General features: G+C 44.2%; 1 protein-coding gene across 2 annotated transcripts in view; it reads left to right on the forward strand.

The window, feature by feature from the left end:
* FIBCD1 (fibrinogen C domain containing 1) overlaps positions 1 to 21,603 on the forward strand; it is a 367,744-nt gene that overhangs the window by 112,583 nt on the left and 233,558 nt on the right. The gene's annotated exons all lie outside the window — the stretch shown is intronic.

Below are 21,603 nucleotides of genomic sequence, written 5' to 3' on the forward strand. Positions count from 1 at the left end.
AGCAGGGGGCTGTGAAGGGCACTAGTATGCTTGAAAATGGGAGGCTGTGAAGAGGACTGAGGTGCAAGGAAAAGGTGGGGCTGTGAATGGGACTGGGATGTAGGGAAGGGGGGTCTATGAAGGGAACTGGGGTGCAAGGAGAAAGATGGAAGGGCTGTGAAGGGGGCAAGGAAACAAAAAAGGAGAGGCTGTGAAGGGCACTGGGACACAATAAAGGGGGGGACTGTAATGTAAGATGAGGGCTGTTATGTGAAGGGAACTGGGTTACAACTAAACTGGGGGGCTGTGAAGGGGACTAAGATGCAGGTAAAGGGGACTGGGATACAAGGAAAGGGGGGGGCCTGTGAAGGGGACTGGGACACAATAAAGGGGGGGGACTGTAATGTAAGATGAGGGCTGTTATGTGAAGGGAACTGAGATGTGTTGTGGCGATGAAGGGGTGACAGAGGACACTGATGTGAAGGTGAAGTGAACTGTACTGTGAGGTGAGGGCTGAGGATACTGATGTAAAGGGGCCTGTGATGTAAGGAGAGGGGCTGTGATGTGAAGGGGGACTGGGGACATTGAAAGAAAGGAGACAGTGATGTAAAGAAGGGCTGTATTGTAAAGGGGGGCCAGGGGCGGACTGACCATTTGGGAACTCGGGCACTGCCAGAGGGCCCAGGGTCAGTAGGAGGCCCCATGAGATGCCCCTGGTACCTTTCTTAGGCTTTTTGGGTGTAGTTTGAGTGTGGGCTAGGACACAGGGGCCCCATAATCCCCTATTGCCTGGGAGCCCCCCTGAGGGGAGCCATGATGTAAATGGGGGACTTTGATGCAAAGAGGGCCCTATAATGTAAAGAGGTGGACTGTGATGTAAAGGGGGATGCTGTAATGTAAAGGGGGCTCTGTAATGTAAAGAAGGGGCTGTATTGTAAAGGGGGTCTGTATTGTAAAGGGGACTGCTGTGATGTAAAGGGGGTCTGTATTGTAAAGGGATCTGTATTGTAAAGGGGACTGCTGTGATGTAAAGGGGGTCTGTATTGTAAGGGGGTCTGTATTGTACAGGGGACTGCTGTGATGTAAAGAGGGTCTGAATTGTAAAGAGGAGTGTTGTGATGTAAAGGGGGTCTGTATTGTAAAGGGGAGTGCTGTGATGTAAAGGGGGTCTGTATTGTAAAGAGGAATGCTGAGATGTAAAGAGGGTGCTGTGTTGTAAAGGGGGGTACTGTTATGCAAAGTGGAGCTGTGATGTGAAGGGGGTGATGTAAATTAAAAGGGGGCTGTATTGTAAAGGGGGGGTGCTATGATATCAAGTGGGGCACTGTGACGTAATGAGGGGGGTACTGCAATGTGTAAAGGGGGTGCTGTGGTTTAAAGGGGAGACTGTGATGTGAAAATGGCTGTGATATAAAGGGGGGAGCTGTGATGTAAAGGTGGGGAGGAGCTTTGACATGAAAGATCTGGGTCATAGCACAAATATGGGACTCAGACCACTGCCAGAAGAAAATTTTATTTTTTTGTGAATTGTAATTCCATACCCCTGCTCTATGGTATAAGCTTTTCTCTGAATAAAGTTTCCAGTTTTCCTTGTTGCAGTGAAGCAGAAAATAACTTATGGACTGTGCAGTGTCTGTTCTGTAGGGTTATATACAGAATCTCAAACATGAACATGGTAATTAAAATGAATTTAAAGCCAAAACCTGTTTAGTAGGTTTAGATAGAGTGGTGAAGGGTTAGAATCTCTTTCAGGTATTTATTGCTTTCTGTGATCCCAGTAGGGAGATTAAACATTTTTGCTTGTCTTGGTGACCATTATCGCCAATATAAAATACAAAATGCCAAATCACCAAACAAGAATACAGGGAAAACATTTAATAGGCACACTTGTTCTTGTGACAAATGTGTAAAAGGAGATTTCCCCATCTTCAGGACAAGAAATGAAGAGATTTCTCCACAATGGAAAAAAAAGGAAGTCACCTGGTGTAAAATGTGACCCTATAGGTGATCAGGATGATACAGATGAATATACCACTTGTGCTGCATCAAATATTTATTTCAGCAATTGGATGGACTATGACAATTGGATCAAATGTTAGATGACATGGAAAATTGATGAAAGTTTGGCCAGTTTTAAAATAGTTCAACGTACAGTATATATTCACTGTGAGTCAACAATACAGTTGTTTGTCAACTTACATGAAAAGCAGCTCATGTGAAGTAGGAAAGTTTACAAAGGTGCATGTGGGGTTATTGGATTTAACCTCCTCACTGATTCATTGAAGTTTCTGATGTGGAATGAACACAACTTCAGATCTATATATATATATATATATATATATATATATATATATATACCGTATTTGCCGGCGTATAAGACGGCCCCCTACTTTTCCTGCTAAAATGTAGTGTTTGGGCTATACTCGCCGTATAAGACTACCCCTCTTCCAATGCACACCAGTGGGAGGAATAGTGCCCCATCATCGGTGTCAGTGGGAGGAATAGTGCCCCATCATTGGTATTAGTGGCAGGAATAGTGCCCCATCATTGGCATTAGTGGCAGGAATAGTGCCCCATCATTAGTGTCAGTGGGGGGAATAGGTGCCCCATCATTGGTATCAGTGGGAGGAATAGTGCCCCATCATTGGTGTCAGTGGGAGGAATAGTGCCCCATCATTGGTATCAGTGGCAGGAATAGTGCCCCATCATTAGTATCAGTGGGGGGGAATAGGTGCCCCATCATTGGTATCAGTGGCAGGAATAGTGCCCCATCATTAGTATCAGTGGGGGGAATAGTGCCCCATCATTGGTGTCAGTGGGAGGAATAGTGTCCCAACATTGGTGTCAGTGGGAGGAATGGTGTCCCATCATTGGTGTCAGTGGGGGGTGGAATAGTGCCCCATCATTGGTGTCAGTGGGGGGTGGAATAGTGACCCATCGTTGGTGTCAGTGGGGGGTGGAATATTGCCCCATCGTTGGTGTCAGTGGGGGGGAAGAATAGTGCCCCATCGTTGGTGTCAGTGGGGGGGAGGAATAGTGCCCCATCGTTGGTATCAGTGGGAGGAATAGTGCCCCATCATTGGTATCAGTGGGAGGAATAGTGCCCCATCATTAGTGTCAGTGGGAGGAATAGTGCCCCATCATTGGTATCAGTGGGAGGAATAGTGCCCCATCATTGGTATCAGTGGGAGGAATAGTGCCCCATCATTGATATCAGTGGGAGGAATAGTGCCCCATCATTGGTATCAGTGGGAGGAATAGTGCCCCATCATTGGTATCAGTGGGAGGAATAATGCCCCATCATTGGTATCAGTGGGAGGAATAGTGCCCCATCATTGGTGTCAGTGGGAGGAATAGTGCTCCATCATTGGTATCAGTGACACCAATGATGGGGCACTATTCCTCCCACTGACACCAATTACACTTGCTGACCCTGTTCTAGTATGGTGCTGCTGCAGCCAGCATATGTGGTTGCAGCAGCACCTCTACACTGAACACTTACCTGCTGCTCCTGCACTCGGTTTTCGTGGGGCCGCTCGGCTCCGCCCCCTCGCCGGTGATTGGCCGCCTGTGTGCCTTTCCTGAGCTACAGTTCTGGCGGCCAATCACCGGTGAGGAGGCGGAGCCGAGCAGCCGCGCGAACATCCAGTGGCCGAACTGAAGGAGCAGCAGCGCTTCCTGGACCGGATCGTCGTGGGACCGGAGCCAGGTGAGAGACAGCCCCTGCCCACCCCTGTACTTAGTGTCCCTTCCGTTGGAAGGGGGGGGGGCGGCGGCACTGCGCCGCCCCCCTAAAAAGTGTCAGTATGCCGTATACCGGCGTATAAGATGACCCCCGACTTTTGAGAAGATTTTCAAGGGGTAAAAAGTCGTCTTATACGCCGGCAAAGGCTTACAAGAGAGCGAGGATCTTCCCACCTAGCACAGAAACCACAAGATCCACATTAGATCCACATTAGTATAAAAAGCCCTCATGAGCCTCCCACCACTAGTCCTAGTATTACACAATAACAAAGGCCTAATATAACATAAATCCTCAAACCCAATATATACCACACATACAGTGGCAAAAATAATTATTTGATCCCTTACAGATTTTGTAAGTTTGCCCACTTACAAAGAAATGAAGGGTCTATAATTTTTATCATAGGTGTATTTTAAATGATGAAGACAGAATATCAACTAAAAAACACATGATACAAATGTTATAAACTGAGTTGCAGTTCAATGAGTAAAATAAGTATTTGATCCCCTACTAACCATCAATAATTCTGGCTCACACAGACTGGCTATGTGCTCATGTGGTACACAGATTAATCCTGCCAATTTAAGAAGATGCTCCTGTCCACAGAATCTCTTTCTTCTATTCAAACCTCACCACCATTTGCAAGCCCCAAGAGCTGTCAAAGGACTTCAGGCACAAGATGTAGAACTACACAAGGCTGGAATGGGCTACAAGACCGTCAGCAAGAAGCTTGGTGAGAATGAAACAACTGATGGAGCGATTATTCGCAAATGGAAGAAATACAAAATAACCATAAATCTCCCTTGGTCTGGAGCTCCATACAAGGTTTCACCTCTGGGGTAAGGATGATCATGAGAAAAGTGAGGGATCAGCCCAGAACTAGATGGGAAGAGCTTGTGAATGATCTCACAGTCACCATATAAACCATTAGTAACAAAATACGCCGCCATGGATTGAAATCCTACAGCGCCTGCAAGGTCCCCCTCCTCAAGGAGGCACATGTACAGGCCCGGCTGAAGTTTGCCAGGGAGCATCTAAATGATTCAGAGAAGGATTGAGAGAAAGTACTGAGGTTAGAGACCAAAACTGAGCTCTTTGGCATTAACTCACCGTGTTTGGTGGAAGAAAAATGCTGACTATGACCCTAAGGACACCATCCCAACAGTCAAGCATGGAGGTGCAAACATTATGCTTTGGGGCTGTTTCTCTGATAAAGGTACAGGCCAATTTTGCGACATTGAAGGGCCAATGAACGGGGCCGTGTACTGTAAAATCTTGAATGAGAAGCTTATTCCCTCAGCCAGAACACTGAAGAAGGGTCGTGGATGGGTCTTCCAGCATAACAATGACCCAAAACACACCGCCAAGGCAACAAAGGAGTGGCTTAAGAAGAAGCACATTAAGGTCATGGAGTGGCCTAGACAGTCTCCAGACCTTAATCCTATAGAAAATTTATGGAGGGAACTGAAACTTTGAGTTACCAAGTGACAGCCAAGAAACCTGAAGGATTTAGAGAAAATCTGTAAAAAAGAGTGGACAAAAATCCCTCCTGAGATGTGTGCAAACCTGGTAACTTGCCCTACAAGGGTCATGTCATGTTTTGCTGGGGGATCAAATACTTATTTTACTCACTGACCTGCAAATAACATTTGTATCATGTGTTTTTTTCTGGATTTTGGTAGACATTCTGTCTCTATCATTTAAAATATACCTATGATAAAAAAATATAGACCCTTCATTACTTTGTAAGTGGGCAAACTTACAAAATCTGCAGGGAATCAATTTTTTTCTGCACTGTAAGGGAATGGCGCAGCGCCATCCTGGAAGATTCCAAGAAATCTATTTAACAGGTAATAACTCTGTTTTCCCAAGTCATCTTTCAGGACGGCTTACTAGAGAGGACATAATAGAAATACATGCTAGGGAAGGACTACCTCCTGGAGCACTTTTCTCCCAAAAGACTGGTCAAGGCTGGACAGCAAATCCAACCAATAGTATCTGAAAAAGGTTTGAAAACTCAACCAGGTGGCTGCTTTGCAGATTTAGATCAGGGTAGCACCAGCCTTCTCTGTGCAAGAGGTTGCTAATGCTCTCATGGAATGAGCTTTGATATTTGCTGGAGGCTCCAATACTGCAGCCTTGTAAGCTTCCAAGGTATCCAAACTTTTCTTAGGTCCAGAAAATAATACAAATAAATTGAGAACTAATCTCCAATCTTTGTGTTTGTGTCCTATGTAGCCCCACAGGCTTATATTTCCCTTTTAATAGGCTTCCTTCCTCGGATTACTTGTCTCCCCACAGAAAGATTGAAGGATGATTTCCTATGTACTGTGAAAATCAGTAGCTGTTGGAGGAAACCCGGGTTCAATGTAAGGATTATCCTGTCGTCCAGGAGGATAATGCAATAGGGCTCTGCTGCCAACATCACCTGGATCTCACTGACCTTCCTTGCTGAAACTAATGCCACTAAAAGAACAAATAGGGAGGATACAGTGTCTGGAAGAGCCTGTTCCTCAGACCCCCCCCAGGAACACTGCTCCAGTCTGGGAGTCTTATGACTGGAAGGCCCCTGCCCCCCCCCCCCCCCCCAGCACAAAGACCTAATATAAAACAACAAATACATGAAGTGATCCTGTCTGGCTAGGGGAGCCACTGGGGAGAACTACTGGAACCTGAGGGCTTTTTATATTAAAGCGGATCATGGGTTTCCTGTTCTAGGTGGGAGGAGCCTCCCTCTCTCATAAGCCATCCTGGAGGATGACTTGAGAGAAATGTATTGGATCCCCATGTCATTAATATGGGCCGCATCTGTATTGATCTGATCGTTTGATAAAACAATTATTTCAGTATCTGAATTCTGCAGCTATTGATATTTTTTTACCACCGTGTTGATTACTTTCCACTGATCTGTGTAGGGTCAAATACAAAATTTAGGATTTAGATTGTTTTGACAATTCCAGAATTTCAAGTTGATCATGTGGTATGTGAAATAACTGGCTGATCCTGAAATGAATCATTTTATTTTTTATCTTTTTTGGGCCTTTAAAGATGTTGGACACACACACATTGAATTTTCATGCAATTGACCATTAATTCCGATTGCTTGAATCAATCAGATGTCTGAAATGATTGTTTTGGTACAAGACAAAGATAGATTTATCTGTATCAGCCTGATCACTTTGAAAGAAAAAGATTGATTGGAAAAAGTGATCATTTCATGACTTACCGTATGGATCTATATACACACAATCTATTTTGAAGAAATTTTTCAACCATTTAATAACTTTTATAAATGATCCTGCCAAAGTGATCAAGGTAAGAAAAAATGACCAACAATTGCTAGATTTAATCAAAATGTTGAAATGATTGTTTCATGGAATAAAAAATATACAAAATCATGGGAGTTTTAAGGCACATACAGTAAGACAACCGTGTATATTTAAATAAAAGGCTAATGTGCCAAATGTATTGCAAAAGAGCCACAGAGTATACAGTTACAGTTTTTTGGCTAAAAAGTATTTAAAACCCTGTGTCCATAGTATATAAAAAATTGTAGTATGCCTATCGTGGCTTGAATTTTAGTAGAAACATCAGAACAAACAACGCATTTGAGAAAAACACCTTCAGGGAATAAAAGCAGGGGTAAGCCATGTATACTAGATCAACAACAACAAATAAATGATAGTTGAATACAAATAAATACAGGAATAGTGATGCCAACACACTGCTTGCCCACCTCAGACCCAAATGGTGATACATCCCAGGGGCCAACGCACATCCACTGGGGCCACCATGTGTGAAACAGAGCAACTACCGTTCCCATCTTGATGTCAATCATGACATTTTTTATGTTGTTTCATGGAATGATCAGCTCTATACCTATATGCCCAGCATGGATGTCACACCACTACCTTAAAATCAATGTTTCCAAAACCGAGCTTGTAATATTTCCACCTTCCTGATCCCCCACTCATTAAGAGCAACAGCACAACCATTGGTCCTTTCTCTCATGCCAGGATGCTAGGCATAATCCTAGACACTGACCTCACCTTTGGGCCCCACATCCAATCACTGGCTAAATCCTGCCGCCTGAACCTCCGGAACATTTCCAAAATCCACCCCTTTCTGACCAATGACACCACATAACTTATCCACACCTTGGTCATATCCCTCCTTGATTACTGCAACTCCCTCCTCACCGGTCTACCGTTACACAGGCTATCCTCCCTTCAGTCTATTATGAATGCTGCTGCTAGACTCATACACCTTACTAACCGATCAGCGACTACTGCCCCTTCATTGGCTTCCACTAACCCTAACATATAAAATTCAAAATACTAACCACAAGATACAAAGCCATCTACAACACTTCCCCTAGCTACATCACCAACCTTATCTGCAGATATCGTCCAAATAGCCCACTCAGCTCCTCCCAAGACATCTTGCTCTCTAGCTCCCTCATCACCAGGACTTCTCCAGAGCCTCTCCCATCCTCTAGAACTACCTACCACAGTATGCTCGGTCAGCCCCCACCCTGTCTGCCTTTAGGCGATCTTTGAAAACTCACTTATTAAGGGAAGCCTACCCCACCTCCACCTAAGAACTGTACTTGAGCCACCTCCATCAGAACATCGCCTACAGCTATCACCTTTTGTAACACCTCCCCCTTCCTTTAGATTGTAAGCTGGGCCCTCCTATTCCTTCTGTACTAAAATGTATTATAATTGTACTGTCTCCCTTATATTGTAAAGCGTTGTGCAAACTGTTGGCGCTATATAAATCCTGTATTATAATAATAATAGGACCAAAATAAATAAGGAAGAAGGAATAAAAAAAAAAAGTCTGTGGTTGGGTACTTCTCTTCCCCAGCAAGTCATAGATGGGCAGTTCGATGCAGAATGCAGTAGAGGCTTCCTTTATTCATAAAAGTTGTGCTACGAATCAGAATTCACGGAGAAGGTCATCACAAATATCTATGGTCTGCTGACAGTGAGGGTAAGGACTAAAAAGGTGTTCCTTTGGTACATTTAGTGATTTCAAAATCTTGTTGTGTTAAAAGCCTCATCCTGCTTACAGCTAGACCAGTGTTCATCTTTAAATGTTATTATAATGTCTTTTATACCTGGAGATTTATTCTTTTGCTTTAGCGGCCCTTTAAACCCATTCATATGGGAACAGTATGCTTATAATGCACATAATTACACTCCGCCTCTATCTCCTGTCTATTTGATGTCAAGGGCAGGAACAAAGAGACCCTCTCATCTCCGGGATTCTGACATGTCTCTTTCTGCCATATCAGAAATTCTTTATGTCTTTGATGCTAACAACTCACCTCTCATACTGTCTTCCAGGGTCTTTTGTTGTACGCCGCGCTGTAATATGACATGTCTGGGCCACAATTGGGTTTGTTCTGCTTATTCAGGTGTTTGATGACAGGTTCAGGCTGCGGTCCTTTGTGTGTCAGCAGACTAAATCAACAAGCCCTTCAGAACAGACGTACTTTTGTGTGCTGTATAAGGGTACGCTCGCACAGGTTGTGAATGTGAGAGAACATCCAGTACCCATAATGTATCAGCCTCCAATAAGGGGGAACCAGGGAAAGGAATGACATGTGTTTGGGTCATAATGGTATCCAGTGACCACAGAAGTATCTGCGTTGGTTCTCAGCAGTTTGTGGACATTTTCCTGCCAAGCACCCATTTTTGGCATTGTGAATTAGGCCTTAAATTGGAAATAAGCCTTAAAATTCAACAAATCAAGTGCAAAGCCTCAAGTTATTCACAATGATGGAAACAACCAACCCATATAATCATTAGATTCCATTCACTTACATTGGTTTCTCACTCTTCTGAAGCTCAGTCTGAGAACAGCTTTTATTTGATGTTGGGAAGCGGTAGGCAGGGATGTGACATCACAGGCTCTCAGTGTGTTGAATGGCCACCACTACACACAGACCATGTGGGCTTCTCTCCTGGAAAAAAAAGAAAAGAAAGAGCCTTAGTGTTAGAAAAGTAGGGCCTTCTGCAAAGCCTCACTTGAAATGGTTGTGCACATGCTACTTCTTCACTTGCACTGTCAACCATAGGCTGTTCCCTGCAGGAGAAGGGCTGAATGACACCATGGATGGCATGGTGTCGCTGAAAGTGACTGCAGATTTACAAGACTATTCTGCGATTTGGAGTGTGGCCAGAACGCAAACAATGTGCAGTAGAAATATACGAGGGGCGTTCAAGTCAAACTGGGACTCTTGAGTTTATATAATAAAAGAACAAATTTCAAAGAACGGAAACTGCATTTATTTTTCAACATATTCCCTTGCTAGATTTAGACATTTATCCCAGTGTTTATTGCCTGGAAAACTTCTGTATAGAAAGATTTGTCAGTACGTCTGAACCAGGGGCGGACTGACAAATCATGGGGCCCCCGGGCAATAGGGGATCATGGGGCCCCTGTGTCCTTGCCAAAACTCAAAAAAGCCTATGAAAAAGGTATCAGGGGCATCTCATGGGGCCCCCTACTGACCCCGGGCCCTCAATAGGGGATCATGGGGCCCCTGTGTCTTTGCCCAAACTCAAAAAAGCCTATGAAAAAGGTACCGGGGGCATCTCATGGGGCCCCCTACTGACCCCGGGCAGTGCCCGAGTTTCCAAATGGTCAGTCCGCCCCTGGTGTGAACCATCCTAGGACAGCCTGCTTCACTTCGTCATCATTGTGTTCACTGTTCCCACAGAAAGATTCGTCTCTTGTGCAATTTCACAACAGGTTATGCATTGATTATCTAAGATCAGGCGTTCCACATGCTGAATGTTCACAGGAATGACTGCAGTGGGCTAGGAACCACCATGCCCGGGATTACCAGTGACAGATGTATGGCCATCTTTTACACCATTCAAATGTCTTACTGCGGCTGAGTGTCTCATCACCATACCGTGCTTGAAGACTTCTGTAGATATACAGAGATTTGACACCTTCGTTCACAAGAAACTTCATCACCACACACTGTTCCATGCACACACTAACACTGTTGTCTGCCATGTTGATGAACGATCTCTGGACTGGCCCGCGATGTGTGTGCTTCCTATCAGTAATAGGACACATTTGCCATTTACTACTGCATGTAGTACAGCCATGCTAGCATCCCTTTTTATACCTGTAAATTTAAAAGTCCCAGTTTGAATTGAACGCCCCTCATACCAAAGGTATGTTAATGTAGATTTAATATTTCAAAGGTGATCTTCCACCTTAAGGGAGTTAGCCAACTAGCTGATGGTGGTGTGTAATCCATTCAGACTCCAGCAGAGTGGCAGAAGAATCCATGAACCCCATAGATGGTGGGAACTCTACACCCTGTTCCAAATTATTATGCAAATTTTATTTTTCTCATTTACCTAAATAATTGATGTAAAGAACAGTCAGCATAATTCTCGTTATCAACTATTAAGAGTACAATTCACATTTTATTGAACAAACCTCCTAATGATAACAGGATTTTTGTTAAACATAAAAAACTTACAATGCACTGTTCCAAATTATTCTGCACAGTAAGTTTCAAAACACTTTATAGGTTGTAAAGAACTGAAAATTGTCATTTGTTGTGTTTGCAGCATATTTACTGAAATCAAAAGCTATTTCAATCAAACTTTTAACAACATTTTAACTTTGTAAACATTTTAACAGGTCACGTTACATTTTAACATAGGACCCCTTATTTGATAGCAGCTTCACAAGTCTTGCATCCATTGAACTTGTGAGGTTTTGGACAGTTTCTGCTTGAATTTGTTTGCAAAATGTCAGAATAGCCTCCCAGAGCTGCTGTTTGGATGTAAACTGCCTCCCACCCTCATAGATCTTTTGCTTGAGGATGCTCCAAAGGTTCTCAATAGGATTGAGGTCAGGGGAGGATGGAGGCCACACCATGACTTTCTCTCCTTTTATCTCCATAGCAGCCATTGATGCAGAGGTATTCTTTGCAGCATGAGATGGTGCATTGTCATGCATGAAGACGATTTTATTACGGAAAGCATAGTTCTTCCATCTGTACCAGAGAAGAAAGTGGTCAGTCATAAATTCCACATACTTTGCAGAGGTCATCTTTACACCTTCGGGGACCCTAAAGGGGCCGACCAGCTCTGTTCCCACGATTCCGGCCCAAAACATGACTCCACCACCGCCTTGTTGACGTCGCAGCCTTGTTGGAACATGGTGGCCGTCCACCAACCATCCACTACTCCATCCATCTGGACCATCCAGGGTTGCACGGCACTCATCAGTGAACAGGACTGTTTGAAAATTAGTCTTCATGTATTTTTCTGCAGCCATTTCTGCTTGTGAGCATTGGTTAGTGGTGGCCGAATAGAAGGTTTATGCACAGTTGCAAGACTCTGGAGGACTCTACACCTTGATGTCCGTGGGACTCCAGAGGCACCAGCAGCTTCAAATATCTGTTTGCTGCTATGTAATGGTATTTTAGCAGCTGCTCTCTTGATCTGATGCATGGATCTGGCAGAAATCTTCCTCAATGTGCCTTTATCTGCACGAACCCGTCTGTGCTCTGAATCAGCCACAAATCTCTTAATAGTGCGATGATCATGCTTACGTTTTCATAAAATATCTAATGTTTTCATACCTCGTCCAAGGCATTGAACTAGTTCACTCTTTTCGGCAGCAGAGAGACCCTTTTTCTTCCCCATATTGCTTGAAAATGGTGCTCTGCATAATAATGTGGAACACCCTCCTTTAGTAGTTTTTCCTTAAATTGGGCTCACCGGCCAATCTAATTATCACAGGTGTCCGAGATTGATTTCAGTGATCAAAAGAGCCCTGAGACACAATGCCATCCATGAGTTAAACTGAAAAACAAAATATTTAATCTTTGTGACACTTAAATAGAATTTGCATAATAATTTGGAACAGGATGTACATTGGGGTTGATTTACTAAAACTGGTTAGTGCAAAATCTGGTGCAACTCTGCTTTTTGGTTGTTTTTTTGTCAAAGCTTAATTAAGCTGAACTTAGAAGCTGGTTGGCTACAATGCTCAGCTGCAACAGACTTTAAATTCTCCAATTTTAGTGAATTAACAGATGGTCGGGGACAGACAATCCTGACATACAGGGCCCCCACCAAGTGCAGTCAGCCATCAACTGGGTTTATCTTCCTAACAACAACCTTTACTATGAAAGCTGCACTCACAATTTGTTCTCTTCAATATTCCTTATCGCCTTTGGGCTTTGTCCAGTTGTTTCTGTGCCTGCAGAAGGGAGGAAAAAATTTAGAATGGCTGAACCTCTCCTACAGCAGAGTGGGCATTGCCAAGGCAGTTTTGGTTATGTGAGCACTAGGCATGGGACAGCATTTTCTCCAGGAAAGGTATTTCATCTTCTCTGCCACTACTTTTGTATCCATCTCAAGAAGACTGTTAATATAGCTGTATATTAAAGTGGTTGTAAACCTCAGACATGAAATATGACCAAAGCATATCCCTCTATAGTGTGTACTTGGCTCAATTAAGAGCACCAAATGTCATTTCTGTCTACTGCTTTGCTCATCTGAATCACTTCTGACAAGTTTTCCTGACACCCATTGAGCAAAAAGGTGTCGGGGGGGATTGACAGCCTCTGTTAATGTGTGCTCTATGGAGGGGGGTGTTTCCCTTCCCTCCAATCAGCTCTCAGAGCTCTCCTCACTGAGGTCTGCAGAGTGTAATTTCAGCTCTCCGCCCCTTTTTTCTGAACTCTCAGATAAGCTTTATAAATTCTGGACTTTGAATGGATGTAGAGAAGATAATACAGATAAACAGGTACAGCTTATGTAGGAGGATTCATTTCATCTCTGTAACACCTGAGGCCAGTCATTTCACTGGACATATGTAAGGGTTTACAACCACTTTAATCTTGCATATACAGTAGATCCAGTTTTAGACTTGGTACCTGGCTATGGCTAACACCAGCAAAAGGCTATATACATGAGCTTCCAGTTGCTGACAGAAGAATGGTCAACACCTTGATCAATTTCAGACTTGCCCAACTCAGATATATACTGTATTGTGGTGGAGCCTCCCTATAACGTCATAGTGCTGGTTGGCACCCTTGGAAGCTGTCTTTTTTAATGCTTTTATTTGTTCTACAGCTTGTTAGTAGGATTTTACTTGCGCAAATAAAGGAGTTGACACATGTTACACTATGAGAGACATGTCTTTTCTTTCATGACATTATTTGGTACCGATTTTCAAGTTCACATTTGGGTCTGAAGGCTTGGAAGATCCCTGTTCTGGGTATGGCATAGAGAACCTGCTAATATCTCACATTGCAATGCTGGTTGGGACGCCCTATAATTAAGGGGTCTCCATTTCTGGTAAACCTCCATTTAATTAATTTGGTGGTGATACACATTTTGGTGAATATCTGAAGGAAGACTACCCATATTGCACCTACAGCATCGATTTACAGCGTTATCACCGACTGTGGAGTCTTTATCCATATATGGACTTTATTATAGGTTTACATGGACAATATGCCACTGTTCTGTTGATTTGATCACATTCCAGTTTTTCCTATGTATGCATATTTTTTGTGGAATTTGCACAGTATTATTTATTTATTTATTTGTATTGATTGCCTTTCATAGGTATGAGGGTCTTCATAGTGCATATGCATGTTGTATGAAGTTTGTCGTTTCACATAGCGCAATATTTATTTAATTAGATACTGTATTGTGTCTAATCAGCCAAGTTCCATACCAATTCTTTTGTTTTGTACAATGCAGGTGAAAACGTTACCTCGGCTGATACCCGTATTAGTGAGCTGGTTTGATTTGCTTGATCTGGAGCCAGTTCAAGTGGGGGCTGTGCAAAGTTGCATAGATAGGTATAATCAGAGTGTCATTTAGGGGTGTAGTTATAAAGCAGCAAGCGATCGATTCTCAAATTCCTCCCAACTTTTTTCCTGCTGAATGGCCATTAGATGAGTTGACAGTCTGCGATTGCCAGTACTTTAGGCCAATCAAGTTCTATTTGCTGCCCTTTGCTCAGCGTGTAGATTTTTCCTTTCTTTAAAATGGGAATCCAGGCCTTATTAATATTCTCCATACTTGTCCGGCCGTTCCATTCGTCAGCAGCGGTCGCTTTTAAACATTTGCCATTTTAACAGTGATTAGTCATTGATTCCTGCGGAGACCTGCAGGGCTGAATCCGCTCAGTCACCAACACACTTCAAATGAGGATTATAACCTTAAATCCTTATTTGCATACATCAGCGTTTATCCTCTCTTACCTGCTGCAGAGTCGCATTATAACGAACATGATGCTAGCAGGTTAATGCGGTCACATCCAGGGGGGCCAAAGATTTCACTGGCCTTTTTTTAATATGCCTTGCTGAGCAATACTATTGGAATGTCCACTGTGGTACAAGAATGTCAGTGTTATGACCCGCTCATGTCAATATCACTAAATAGCCAGCTCCATCTCATACGTATTTTCAGGGCTTTTATTGTGGAGGAACAAGTTCCGTCACCTCCAGTACTGAATGTATGTAATGGCAAGGGGTGCTGGGGTGTCTTGGAAGGTCTATTGATGCTTGCTGTGGTGGGATCACAGGGGGGGTCTATTTTTGTGTGGCAGTCTATTGTTGCTGGGGAGGTCTATTGTTGCTGGTGGGGGATCTACTGTTGATGGAATGGTCTACTGTCGCTGGCTTATGCAGAGTCTATTGATGCTGGCTGCTGTTGTTGCTGCTGGAGTGGTATTTTGTTGTGGCGGCCCATTGTTGCTGGGGGAATATATTGTTGTGGGGGATCTATTGTTGCTGGAAGGGATCTACTGTTGATAGAATTGTCTACTGTCGCTGGCTTATGGAGAGTCTATTGATGCTGGCTGCTGTTGTTGCTGCTGGAGTGGTATTTTGTTGTGGCGGCCCATTGTTGCTGGGGGAATATATTGTTGTGGGGGATCTATTGTTGATGGAATGGTCTACTGTCGCTGGCTGATGGAGAGTCTATTGATGCCGGCTGCTGTTGTTGCTGCTGGATTGGTATTTTGTTGTGGCGGCCCATTGTTGCTGGGGGAATATATTGTTGTGGGGGATCTATTGTTGATGGAATGGTCTACTGTCGCACCTATTCTCTGAGAAAAAAAGCCCTGCTTATATTTCACTTTAAAATGGGTGCTAGTAACTTGTTATCACCCTCTGGACAGTCATTTCATTCTGAAAATCTACCAACAAGATCTCCTTGCAGCAGTTTGTGTCTCCAACCCTCCTAAAACCATTAAAATTATCAAATTCTGACAGCTGAGCTAACAGTTATTTGTTCAACATTGTAAAGTATCCATCAATATACAGTGCCTTGAAAAAGGTTAAGCTGCATTTTTACTGCCCCCAACCTATCCCCCTTAAGCTGCAAAAATAGCAGACAGTGGTGTACATGTTGTGGTGCAAAAATTATCCCCCCTTGTTGTGTTTGTCAGGCAGTACCACCTGACACTTGCAACCTATTCACCTGAATGAGACCATGCTGCAATCTCATGCAGAAATGCAGTTTTTAGGGTTAAAACAGGTGGTGAAGAGGCATCATAATGTCTTCATGCCAACTGTCAAAACACCCTCTGATAAGCGTGGCGCCGCAAATTTACAGGGCAAACCTTGTGTAAATGAGCAGCAAGAGCTAGTGCTAATCATTCGAAAGGTTTCTGCATTGGGATCCAAAACAACCAATAAAATATCAGGATTTTGCAGATTACTGTTGCCCATGCAATTTGGATAGCTGTTATTCAACTTGGCCAAAGCCATGTTGAAAGGACCTTCAAACCTTTGGTTCAAGTTGTCCTTTAAAGAATGTTGCCCAAAAATTCTCTAAGGCTTGGGACATCTGGCTCAATTTCCCTTCCACCAATGCCCCCCCAGAACCACTCTCTGATCATTGAGCCCAAGAGGTGGGTTGGTTGATGCATGTGGGGCTTTATTTGATTCTGCAGGTTTCTCAATATTGTGAAGAGGGAATCTATTTTGTCATAGGGGAAGTCATCCTGAAGTTTATGGGCGATGCATTTACTGTAAGGTGATGTAAGGTGATGTAATGGATGTAGCATTTCAGCTCGCTCGATTGAAGTGCCTTGGTTGTTATTTACGTTGCTATGTGTGTTGCTATTTACGAGCCAGGATATGCCCAATTGGCTCTGGTTTGTATATTTATAAGAAAACCTTAATAAAAAGAAGTTAGGGGAAAAAAGAATGTGGCCCATTTGGTAAGTACAGCCCACTTGGTTTGATACTCCCCCTTGCCCTTGATCCAGTGATTTTCACTTTGCTACCCTGCCAAAACTGCTTCTGAAATCACCCTTACAGTGTTTGCAATGCATCCCCATTCATTCCAATGGGGGAAGACATACTTTGCAGGACCAGTTGAGGCTGCCATGAGTATGGCTCCCATAGGAATAAATGGGAAAGCACATGTGCAGGCTGAAGAGGACCCCATGGAGACATTTTCAGAAGCAAGGCTGTACAGGGCCTTAATGGAACTCCTTACAGATTTGTCAATAGTAATCTGCAAAATCCTGATATTTTATTGGTTGTTTTGGATCTTAATGCAGAAACCTTTCGAATGATTAGCATTAGCTCTTGCAGCTCATTCACACACGTTTTGCCCTCTAAATTTGCTGTGCCACGCTTATCAGAGGGTGTTTTGACAGTTGGCATGAAGACATTATGATGCCTCTTCACCACCTGTTTTAACCCTAAAAACTGCATTTTTGCATGAGATTGCAGCATGGTCTCATTCAGATGAATAGGTTGCAAGTGTCAGGTGGTACTACCTGACAAACACAACAGGTGGGATAATTTTTGCTGCACAAAATGTACACCCCTATCTGCTATTTTTGCAGCTTAAGCGGGATAGGTTGGGGGCAGTAAAAATGCAGCCTAACCTCGTGTTTTTACCACCCCTCAACCGTACGTGTAAACATGGCCATATAGTGTGTAATCACCCTAATACTGACCATGTATGTTATATTTGCCTGACTGAATAAAAGGACTGAATTGGTAGGCCATCACATAAGTGCGTTTTAGAAAATCGAAAGGACCTTGCACCAAGATTGTCCAGTCAGAATGTAACGTGCATTGCCTGTTCAACAACAAACAAACCTCTGCTTAATCTTTTGCCTAAATCGCTCGTTCTACACACCAAAGCTCAATCTAGACAAATTTGATTGCATTTTCCGCCAGGATGGAGGATTCCTTTTCTATGGAAACTGTCATATGCATTGAAATGATGGCTTAGCACAATTGACTTCTGAGAGATGCAATCGTTTGTGTTGATAAGTGTATGGGCAGCATTTTGGAAAGGGTTCTGGCTGGCTGGCTTCTACATATCCTTCATTGGTTTGAATTGCAGGGCCAGGCTGCGGCACGGAAGGTATTTTACATAACAGGACAGAATACGGCTTAATGGATGGTGGAGTGTCATCGGTAACATGAAGGTGAGAGTCTTCTTGAGGCTCTGCGGTCACATTAGCAGTGCAGAGCACACAGTCAGCTGTCTGCCTTCCATCCCTCTGAGCTCACTTTCTTGACAGCATCCTTGTCAAGCCTCAGACCTTATTATTCCTTCACTTGGGCAATTGATGCTTTTCCTGTTGCTCGGCTGATCAGCCAGGCTGCCATAATAACAGCTTTGGCCAGCATGTGCCGTTAAAAGCCTTGGGAGTGGTCCAGTGGCAGAGTCAAGGATCAGTGGGGTGCTGCCTTAACTCCCTCAGTGCCGAATGGTCTTGGCACAGCAAAAATGTGTTTGTCCGGAGGCCAAGAATGGTCTAGCAGTCACGTCTACCTTGCTGTGTTCCTTCATACCCAATACTGCTAGGACTCACAATGATGATTGCTGGGGGGGTCAATGTCAGATACATATGGCCTTGTTTGTGCACAAATGTCATTTACCAATGTTATACGCAAGACCTTGCTGGTGGAAAGAGCAAAAATACATCTTATGCTCTGTAAAGACCACACATAGATACATGTACAGTCACATAAATGTGTAGCACCCTCCTAGTTAGGTGCTATGATTTGCATAGTTCGGATAAGTTTAGCTGTTTCTCTGCTTAACAAAGAGACTGTTAGGAAAATGGAATTGGGCTTTCAGCTTAACAGAGTGCTGGGATGGATTAGTAAGGTGTTCTCATGATGCTCTGGTGCTGCTCAGTTTGCCTTGAGTCCTGCCAGCCTTCTGAAAGCGACTAGAGCAGTGGTTCTCAACCTGAGGGTCGCGACCCCTTTGGGAGTCAAACAACCCTTTCACAGGGGTCACCTAAGACCATCGGAAAACACATATTTCCGATGTGCAAAGAGCAGCTACTGTGTAGAAAGTAGCTGCTGTGTTGAAAGCAGCTACTCTGTTAAAAGCAGCTACTGTGTTGAAAGCAGCAGTATTGCAGGTAAAATGACACTTCATGAATTATAATTACTGGATAAATAGTTTTAAGGTTGGGGGTCACCACAACATGAGGAACTGTATTAAAGGGTCGCAGCATTAGGAAGGTTGAGTACCACTGGACTAGAGCCTTCCACAACCTGGAAGGGAACTAGGCAAATAAGCAGCATGAATATGGATACGGTCCTGGCCAATTGCAGGGAAGGGTGGCCCCATTGCATGCTGGGAGTGGTATTTATATTCTGTGAGCGCATGGGTATAGCGTCTTTCCCTGGAGAGGATTGCACCAAGCCAGGCTGGAGGCAGGTTTGCCTCGCCTGGCACCTACTGCCATGCGGGCCTCATGTGGGCGACCTGAGGGCCTGAGGTTAGGAAGAGTAACCCTGGTTCTACATTAAGCAGACTGAGGGGAGCTATGTACCAAAGATCTGTCTGGTATTAGTGGAAAGAGAGGGAGAGGATTAAACAGCCAGGCTGGAGGCAGGCTGCCTCGCCTGGCACCTGCTGCCATGCGGGCCTCATGTGGGGGGCCTGAGGTTAGGAAGAGTGACCCTGGTTCTACAGTAAGCGGACTGAGGGGAGCTATGTACCAAAGATCTGTCTGGTATTAGTGGAAAGAGAGGGAGAGGATTAAACAGCCAGGCTGGAGGAAGGCTGCCTCGCCTGGCACTTGCTGCCATGCAGGCCTCAGGTGAGCGACCTGAGGGCCTGAAGTTAGGAAGAGTGACCCTGGTTCTACAGTAAGCGGACTGAGGGGAGCTATCTACCAAAGATCTGTCTGGTATTAGTGGAAAGAGAAGGAGAGGATTAAACAGCCAGGCTGGAGGCAGGCTGCCTGGCCTTGCACTGCCTCAGATGGGTCAACTTGAGGGCCTGACGTTAAAGAGACTGACCCTGATTCTACAGTAAACTGACTGAGGCGGCTGTCTGCCAAATATCTGTCTGTACTCACAAGTCCAAGGACAGAATGGTTGTCTCCTTCCAATCTTCCAAGCAACTCTCTCCAGTGATACCAAACACAAAGATCCTGGGGACTCTGTGTGCTTTGCTACCCCTCTGGTGCTTGATAGCGTGGGTCTGAGAAAAGGGAACACTGGCTGGTGATCTGAAGAGCTTGTACAACTGTTGCTACTGCAAAGGACTTTGCTCAGTTACATTACTTTTGGACTGCCACAGCCTGCCGAAACAGGCCTGCACCTGAGGAACTCAGCCCTGCGACGACTACTACTACTAAAGGGACTTTGCTCACTCCTAACCTACTTGTTGCTACAAATTAAAGAGAAACAAACATACAAACATCCAATAGACTGGACTGAAGATAAAAAAGTGTATTTGGCTGTGGAAAATACTTTGTGCCTTGCTTCTGGGTGAAGCAAGAGGAAACCTGGGCAAAAATAGAAGCAGCTTCTCTGGGAGTAGTGCTACACGTGCATATGTGTAAAAAATCTTCTTCCTTTAATCACTGTGTTCAAGTGTAAAATGTTCCCTTTTTTTATAGCTCTTAATGCATCGCTGTTTTACAGAATCTTTTGCAGCTGTGTGTATTGACTCATAGACAACAATGTACCTGTGATCAGATCCATAAAAAAAGTAAACTACAAATACTGCATTTTTTTGCCCATGTGTAAGAGGCCCAAATTGAACCTACATATGTGTATTGCCAGACACGGTCAAGGTCGCCAATAAGGGGGTACCGCTGGCCCTCCTGTACTGGGCCCAGGCCCCATCAGTTCAACAGGGGAGCCCCAGGTAGCTGTTAAGCCAAGGTAAGGGGATCCTTGGTGTGGCAGAGAAGGCATATGCTGGAATGGATCTCCTGTAGTTCCCCCCCCTGCAGCAGCAGATAGGCAGCTTCTCCTCCTCTCTCTCCCACCACTGCAGGGAGAACTACAGGGAAACAGTTTCAATAAATGGCACCTCCCCCCTGCACTGATCACCCCCTCTTGTCCAGGATCCAATTCTCTCTGCACTTACTCATTGTGTTCATTCATCACTGAAGCATAGTAAACTGTGTTCAGCGTGCTTCAGTTCAGGAAGCCTTTGTATAAAGCACCTCCTGTTCATTTGTCTGCAGAGCCTGAGTACCAATCACTCACTGTGTTTGTTTTTCACTGAAGCTAAGTAAACTGTGTTTACTATGCTTCAGTTTCTGAATGAACAGTTAGCCTCTGTACAAAGCGCATCCTGTTTATTCATCTGCAGTGCGAAGGTGTGGGTACTGGTCTGTGTTCAGGGCTGTAGATCTGCACCAACACGCGTGTCAGGACCTGGGGCTGTGTTCCTACAGCCACTGCATCCCCCTACCGCAGTGTTTCTCAACTCCAGTCCTCATGGACCCCCAACAGGTCATGTTTTCAGGATTTCCCTCAGATGAAACAGCTGTGGTAATTACTAAGGCAGTGAAACTGATCAAATCACCTGTGCAAAATAATGGAAATCCTGAAAACATGACCTGTTGGGGGTCCA

This window comes from Staurois parvus, unplaced genomic scaffold (assembly GCF_062004578.1).
Source record: "Staurois parvus isolate SC_StPar_1 unplaced genomic scaffold, SC_StPar_1.0 ptg000068l, whole genome shotgun sequence".
Lineage (NCBI taxonomy): Eukaryota > Metazoa > Chordata > Amphibia > Anura > Ranidae > Staurois > Staurois parvus.